Source organism: Lactuca virosa, chromosome 3, assembly GCF_052849685.1.
Source record: "Lactuca virosa cultivar CGN04683 chromosome 3, Lactuca_virosa_CGN04683_v6, whole genome shotgun sequence".
In the NCBI taxonomy this organism is placed as follows: domain Eukaryota; kingdom Viridiplantae; phylum Streptophyta; class Magnoliopsida; order Asterales; family Asteraceae; genus Lactuca; species Lactuca virosa.
In genome coordinates, this window is record NC_136428.1 from 387,700,524 (window position 1) to 387,707,283 (window position 6,760).

Sequence of the window (6,760 nt, forward strand, 5' to 3'; positions counted from 1 at the left end):
TCAAACATGTTCTATGCATTTTGGAGATGATCTTAACATTACATACTTTATTTCTACTCCGAAATATCTCATTTCGAAGTAGACAGTTAGTTTGCCAAATTAAAAGTAAAATGGATAATTTTCTTTAAAATTGCTCATCATATGATTTGGTTAATCAAGTTCTCAATATATAGTTAATTGTTAGAATTGTAAAAGAAAAAACTCCTTGAATCTTTTCGAACTCGTATTAAACGATATAACTTAAGTTGGCTGTTAACTTTTTTTAATTGTTATTCATTTACAGTTGATTTTAATCAATTGCTAATTATGTTTTGTTGGGTTAGTATGTGTATGTGTATATAATATAGGGATTAAGTGACAAAATGGGGGGCACACGTGCAGGAAGAGGGGCCCATGGGTTCCAAGGGAAAGAACATGAATATGAATATATGATGATGGTGATGATGATCATGTGAAGAAGAGCGCGTGGCAGCGTCAGCGCGTGTGGCAGTTGAAAGAGGGTTTTCCATTCACGAGGAAAAGCATACTCTCCTCCTCACACTCTTTTGGTCTTCAGTCAACGACTCAAAAGCCGCTTTTCCCACGAGGAGATACGCTACGACTTGTTGGTAAAAAGAAATCAAGAAAATCTAAGTTTTTGTATGAAGAAAACAAACTTTTAATTATTTTGATTGTAAACAAAATAATTAAAATCATTTCTCTTTTGGAAAAAATAAGAAATTGTGTCGCAAGAGTTGCATAATCGTTCAAAACAAGCTCACAATAAAACTGCTTATTCTATTTTGATATATGTCTTTATTTATGAATCTTGATTATAAATAAATCAAACTTAAATATTTTTAATAAAACAACTTTAACTTATAATTATAGAATTTCACATTAGACAACATTCAAATAATATAAGGTGTGTTAATAGGAATGTACTTCCAAGCTTATATATGTTTTTGCATTATGACATTTCAATTTTTTTCTCTTATTAAAACATTTAATTTTGATTAATCTACCCCGTTTATATAAGGCTAAAGGAGTGGGGGTGCCAAGCCCACTTGCTAAAAGCTTGGCATGAACAAAACACCATCCCCTTCACCATGTTAAGCAATGTGCTAAGAAGAGCTCGCTAGCTCGCTAGCCAGAAGAAAGAAAAAAAGATTCTTTGGAGTTGGTTGTCATTGGTCCTTTTGTATTTGCTTTCTTTTTTAATTTTTATTTTTTCAAAAATGGGAAGCCTATGATTGGTCATCTTTCATTTGCATTTTTGTTTTAATTTTTTTTCTCAAAATCCAACTGTATATATTTTCTAAACAAAACTGTAAAAATGGTCCTTCTGGTATGCATTTTTTTGGGGTTTTAGTCCAAACCACGACTTTTTTGGCTTCGTGATCCTTTTGGACTAGTTTGTATGTGAAAATAGTCTCTTCGAAAATTGAAATGACTATAATACCCTTGGGGTATTTATTTTTCATTTTTCTATCATTTTTTTAAATTTAATATTTATTTATTTATTTTAACATTTAAAAAATAATAGAGGACTCACCTCTCTCTCTCTCTCTCTCTCTCTCATAATCACCCAATAACATCTTCATCACGTCAAGAACATATTCATGAACTGAAGAACATCTTCATGAACTCAATAACATCTTCCGCCACCACCACCGTCTGCTACTTCCATCTCCACCTAAATTTTTTCTACCACTTCACATCCATCGCCAGATCTGAAGACTCTCCCTCCCCGTTTATGGATCTGAAAACCCCTTCTCAAATCTGTTCATCTTGTATCTGTTTAAGTCCTAGGTTGGTCACATGAATGTTCACACATACTTGTGTATCTGACATTGTAACAGATAAGAAACACACAAAAATCACCACTCATCCCCTCCCTCTCATCTCTCAACAGATATAAAAGTAAAAAAACCCACCTTGATTCCATCTTCGTCTTCAAAGAACTCACACCTGTATCACCATATTTTCTTCTTCTTCTTCCTCAGGTGAATCATGGTTTTTTTTGTTCATAAACGAACTCGCACACACACACACACACACAAATCGATTGTTGCAGATATGTGGGGTTGGGTTTTCTTACTTTTAACTCTCAAGAATAAACCCCAAAATCAAATAGGAACTTGAATCTAAAAACTTAAGCAAATATGAACTTGTGGTTGCAGATATGTTGGTATGTTCTTGAGCTCTTTTCTCTCTCTTCAGATGAAATCGTAGTTGTATGTGGGTGTGTGAAATCGAATCTAAAAACTTCATATGTGTGTGTGAATTTGAATCTGAATCTGAAAACCCAAACATGTGTGGGTGTATGTGTGTATTTAGCTGATTCTAGAAAACAAACATATAGGTGTGTATTTTAAGAACATGTTTATGTCAAGGTGTTCTTGGGTGGATCTGAACTCTCTTTCTTCTCTTCAAGAACAAAATCAAAATTGATACGATTTTTGCTTTGGGTTCATCAGATCTGGATACGATTTTTGTTTTTGGGTGTTCATCAGATCTGGATATGATATTTGGTGAAAGGGGAAGAAGATGAATAATAGAAACCGATGATGGTGTTTGGTGGTAGCTTCACTGAAGGGTGTGGCTGGTAATAGAGAGAGAGAGAGAGAGAGAGAGAGAGAGAGAAAGAGAGAGAGGTGGGCCCTCCATTATTTTTTAATTGTTAAGATAAATAAATAAATATTTAATTTTAAAAAAATGAAAGAAAAATGAAAAATAAATACCCCAAGGGTATTATAGTCATTTCAATTTTCGGAGGGACTATTTTCACATACAAACTACCTCAAAAGGACCACCAATCCAAAAAAGTCGTGGTTTGGACTAAAACCCCAAAAAAAATGCATACCACATGAACCATTTTTGCAATTTTGTCTATTTTCTATGACAAAAGATTAGGTGGAAGAAAAAATCTGATATGGCATGTCTTAGCATCTCTATAGCATGCGCCACCACTCCCCATAGCTTAACAATGTATTTCCAAGCTTATAAATGTTCCAACATTAAAGTTTGAAAGATCTACCTAATTATAGTATTGGAATATTTTTCCTACGTCCACCATTATTGTTATATTTTTATGGAGAAAGTCTAGTTACATAATCTTTTTCTACCATAGGGACCGATTTTGTAATCATTTTTCTATAAAAACCAATTATGTAATCTTTTTCTATGACAATAATAATTATGTAATCTTTCTCTGCATATGGACCAATTATGTAATGTTTTTCTACACATAGACCATTCTTGTAATGTTTTTTGTCATAGGGACAAATTATGTAATTATTTTAGGACTATTTTTATAGTTTTTTTTTCTGTACAAGGTGATACTTTCACAAAAAAAAATAAAAAAAATAAAAAAAAAATATGTTGTATACCGTGTACCCTTACAGATTTTTGCAATGTACTAGTTGTACCTTGACCAAAAAATAAGTAAACATAGTGTGACAAAATATGTAATTTACTCTCTCTCTCTCTCTCTCATAGATAAACCAGATAATCACCACCACACACGAATAATGTAAAGGTCGGTATCGTAAACAACCTAGACATTAAATAATGGTCAACCTCAGTCTATGACACAGAATCCTAAAGTTTAAACCAAGGTCAAACTTAGTCAAAAGTAAAAAGGTCAACTCTTGGTCGACCAAGTGCGTACCGACCTCTCTAGGGCGCGCTGCGTTCACTATAATACAAAATTGTCTGGTTCTTCTCACTAAGGAGGCGCACATCAGAAAAACCAGAAAATGTGTCTCGTCTACCCTATATCAGCAACTCTAAAACGACTTAATCCATTAAATCCAAGCTTCAAGCTTTCAAATCTAGATCCAAATGATGTATAACCGTAACTTCAAACACCCCAATCTAACAAGATGTAAAACCCTAGCTTCCTAAAAGTCGAAGATCCTATTTTTTTTCTTCATGGATGGAGTAAAGAGAGCTCATGCATGCTCTCAAAACTCAACCAAAGGGTTAGATCTTAAGTTAATACAATTCTAAGATCATAGATTTGTCCAAACTCCAAATATCAAACCATTAAAGGGACAAAAACACCAAAATATGGACCAAGACACCATTATCTCATAAATCCAAAGATGAAATACAATAAATTAAGGATCTTTGTAACTTAAAAAGGCCCAGAAGGTAAATGAACGTATAAATCTTCTGTTGTAATACTCAATCTTGCAAGAATACTTCACTTTAAAAACAACCAATAGCACACAAAACGAATGAGAGAAGAGATGAGAGGCTCAAAACTGAGAAAGAGGGTTAGGGTTTCTCAAGATTCATTCTAAAGGTTTTAGATGTTGATATATAAAAAAACTATAAGTTAATGCCATTTAAATACCCCCAAAACCCTAATAAAAACATTCAGCTGAATGGGCCAGACTCGTTATGCCCACTAAAAGATTTGTCGTGGCCCCCACGATTAAATCTTGATTCTCAAATTTTTCAGCAAATGCTATTAATGGCATCATACTATGCCCCATCCTTCTACTTTCTTTTGTATTATAGCACACCCAAATAAAATAATGGAAAAACATAATCGGAACTCGGATGTTACATCTAGATTCATAAAGATCCCAAAAACGGCTAGATCATAATGTATGGTTCCATGGGACCTCATGTATCCCCTCATTTTACCAACAAACATTCTGATCAAATCAAAATACAAGTCTAAAACTCTAGATTCTTCCAAACTCCATGGATAACTCATAAAGGGGGCGATAAATTACTAAAATAACCAAAGACCCATCAAACACCTAGATCAATGCATAAGACTCATAAAGTTATGAACTTTATCACTTATAAAGGTCCAAAACGAGTTGAGAAGGTTGGATCTTGATATGGTAGTACTTCCTTGCACCCTATACTTTATTAATCTTCTTTAAGAAGCACTCCAAATCACAAAAACACCAACAAAAGAGACTATCAGGCTAGGTTTTCTTGGTGAAGGGTTTGTGGGGATGGATGGTAAGAAAATGGGGAAACCCTATAAGTTAGAACTCTTAAATCGGGCCTTAAAACTGAAAATTACGGTTTGGGCATTCCAGGTAAGAGGCGTCACATCTCTACTTAGGTACACCACACTCACACTAGTTCTCTCAATTCCAATTCTTCTTCCTAATTCTCCTATTTGTTTTCATCTCTCCAAGGTATTTAAAACAACTAATTTGGAATGAAACCACAATCTGAATTAGGGTGTTACAAAAGTATATTTACGGTAAAAAGGGACGTTGTGTCATTTATCATGGCAGAATTCAATCAATATAACACTAGGAATATATTATTTATTAAAAAAATGAACAAAATATTTATTTATTACATCAAACCCTTAGTCAAATCGTTTTTGTTAAGACTTAAACCAACATAAAATAGAAAGTAGAAAGGAAGATGACCATATGCACATACATAGCGTCCAACCCATGAAGATAACAATTGATGCATTGAATCTAACGTCATCAACAATGGAAATCAATAAAATAAGATTTCATTTTGTTTAAAAAATGTAGGTAGTTCGGATTTCCAGGGTTTTACACGTTGCATATTTAGTTGTATCCTTCATATATTATGGGTTGTACCTTAGGGAGAGTATCGATGTAATTCCCATGGATCTCCAGCTCTCCAAATAACAAATGGGAAAGATAAAATGGTTTAAACTAGGTTTTTTAACTGCATCGAAACCATCATATACATATTCATTCTGATTCTTAAACCTTTTATGCCAACTATAGGCCTTAAAACAAAAACCTGGGTTAAGTGCAAGAAACGACAGTAAGCTGTTAATAGCATCAACAAGACACTTATACTTAAATTACTTTTCTCGGAAGAATTTTGGTGTTGGTCATGACAAATTGCATGAGTAAATTGTTATTATTGGTAAAAAACAAAGTGTGTTGCCTAAATTTGAAAGAAAACAAAACATAAAGTATGTTGTTGTTTTTTTTTTCCCAATCATTTTTTTACTTTAGGTATAACTTCCTAATACGTTTTAACTACAACAACCACAAAATTTAATCAACAAATGATATAGTAATTTAACAAAGATGACCTAAAATAACAATGAAAGACTAAAATGAAAATGTGATAAAATATGTAGCAATTTCGTACATGTGAGTACTATTGCCCCTTTTTGCATTCCTAGTGGTAAATGAAAGGCATTTGCCTTTTGATTAAATTGGAAAGATTTTTTTGATTAATACAGACCTCTTTATCTATATGTAGGATAATTTTACTTAAACTGATGAGCATTTAAACTTATGAGCAATGGCCTCAATATTTGGGAACATATTTAAAACTTCATTTATGATAATCATGCATTCCAACTTTGCAATCTATGAGTCATGACAATCCCTATTCTAATAAAAGAATATGTTGATTTTTCTTTTGTCATGTGTCACCTTAGTAAGCCTCCTAATTAGTATCATACCACATGTCAACCTATTGATTCTCCATTTTAAATTTCAAAATTTAAATTTCTCACTCTAACTACATTAAATTAAATAACATTAGAGTAAAAATTAAAATAAAATAAATACAGATTATAAGGCCTTGTATTTATTTAAATCGATGATTATAATTTTATATAACTAGAAAAATATCTCTTAATTAATAATTTGTTTAAAATAATTGATTAATAATTTTGAGTTTTCAATTTGAAAGTTTAATTAATTTTGTAACCGTGGTTTCCATGGGTTATAAACTAGTTAGATATACTGAACACAATCCCTCCTCGTAGAATATTGATTAACCCCTCATTGAACAC